Source organism: Pteropus alecto, unplaced genomic scaffold (assembly GCF_000325575.1).
Source record: "Pteropus alecto unplaced genomic scaffold, ASM32557v1 scaffold20, whole genome shotgun sequence".
Taxonomy (NCBI): Eukaryota; Metazoa; Chordata; class Mammalia; order Chiroptera; family Pteropodidae; genus Pteropus; species Pteropus alecto.
The window spans coordinates 45840556-45842378 of NW_006436298.1; the positions used below are offsets into that span (position 1 = coordinate 45840556).

Below are 1823 nucleotides of genomic sequence, written 5' to 3' on the forward strand. Positions count from 1 at the left end.
CTGTAATCCATTTTAAGGTCATTTTTGTGTATGATTTAAGATAGTGGTTGAGTTTCATTTATTTGCATGTGGCTGTTTTCCCAGCATTTATTAACAATATTGTCCTTTCCTCATTGTATATTGTTCACTCCTTTGTCATAAATTCAGCATATATGCATGAGTTTATTTCTGGGCTCTCTAGTTTATTCCATTGATCTATGTGTCTGTTTTTATGCCAACATCATACTGTTTTGATTACTATAGCTTTGTAATATAGTTTGAAATCAGGAATGTAATGTCTTCAGCTTTGTTCTTCTTTCTCAAGATAGCTTTGGCGGACATGATTCCATAGTGTAGGGGTTAGTACGTCTGCTTTACACACAGAAGGTTCTGGGTTCATGGCTCAGTGGAGCCATGGTCCCTGGTCTACAGCTATGCCCCTCTGAACAAGCCCAATGTCTGATCTCGGAAGCTAAGCAGGGTCGGACCTGGTTAGTACTTGGATGGGAGGCCACCTAGGAAGACCAGGTGCTGTAGGCATAAATAATAATAAAAAAAAAATTTAAATTTAAAAGAGAAAGATTGCTTTGGCTATTCCAGGTCTTTTGTAGTTTCATATGAATTTTAGAATTCTTTTTCCTATTTCTGTGAAAACTCCATGGAACTTTGATAGGGATTATATTGAATCTGTCAATTGCTTTGAATAGTGTGGACATTTTAACAATATTAATTCTTCCAGTCCAGGATTATAGGATATCTTTTCATTTATTTGCATCTTTCTCAACTTTTTTCATCAATGTCTTATAGTTTTCAGGGTACAGATCTTCCACCTCCTTAAACTTATTTCTAAGCATTTTATTTTTTTAATGCTATTATTAATGGGATTCTTTTCTTAATTTTCCAGTAGTTTGTTGTTACTGTACAGAAATGTAACTGATTTTGCAATGAGCTTATTGCACACCATGAAGTCAACTATTGTTTTACCCGTTTTTTAGATAAGGGAATTGAGATCTAAGCTTAGGAGAACAGCCTGTGTGACAAATCCAGGTTTGAACCCAGTCTGTCTGACACCTACTATTTACTGTTAACCCTAAAGATCTGAGAAAAGGTAATCTTGCTTACTATGGCCAAAGTTCACATGAAAATTGCTCTCTCCTTTACATCTCAGTATGTCATGACTCAAACAGATGATTTCCTTTTAGTATTTTTATACAAGAGATTCAGCCTCTCCTTTCAAAGATTTTAATGCCCTCTCCCTGATCTTCTATTTTATACTTCCCTTAAAGTCTATTGCCCTGTTATAGAAATGGGTTCTAAATTGGGCCAAATTCAGTCACAGAATCATGATGAAAACTGCAAAAAAACATGAAGTTTTCCTACTTACCTAAGAGTTGATTTAAATTTTTAGGCGGCAAAATAGACACACAGACCAGTGGAACAGAATCAGGAGTCCAGAAGTAAACCCATATTTATATGGGCAAAGAATTTTTGACAAAAAAAGCCAAAAACATACAGTGGAGAAAGGAAAGCCTCTTCAATAAATGGTGCTGGAAAAACTGGAAAGCCACCTGCAAAACCATGAAACTAGACTGTTCTCTATCACTACACACCAAAATTAACTCAAAATGGATTAAGGACGTAAATATAAGACCTGAAACAATAAAATGCATAGAAGAAAACATAGGAACTAAACTCAAGGACCTTGGACTTAAAGAGGATTTTATGAATTTGTCCTCAAAGTCAAGAGAAGTAAAAGCTAAAATAAATGAATGGGACTACGTCATACTAAAAAGCTTCTGCTCAGCAAAAGAAACCATCAACAAGGTAAACAGAGAACCATTCGA

At 35.2% G+C, this 1823-nt stretch overlaps 1 pseudogene; it reads left to right on the forward strand.

Annotated features, from left to right (window-relative positions):
• The first annotated feature begins 403 nt into the window (after positions 1-403).
• On the forward strand, positions 404-519 carry LOC112480970 (annotated as a pseudogene).
• The last annotated feature ends 1304 nt before the right edge of the window (positions 520-1823 follow it).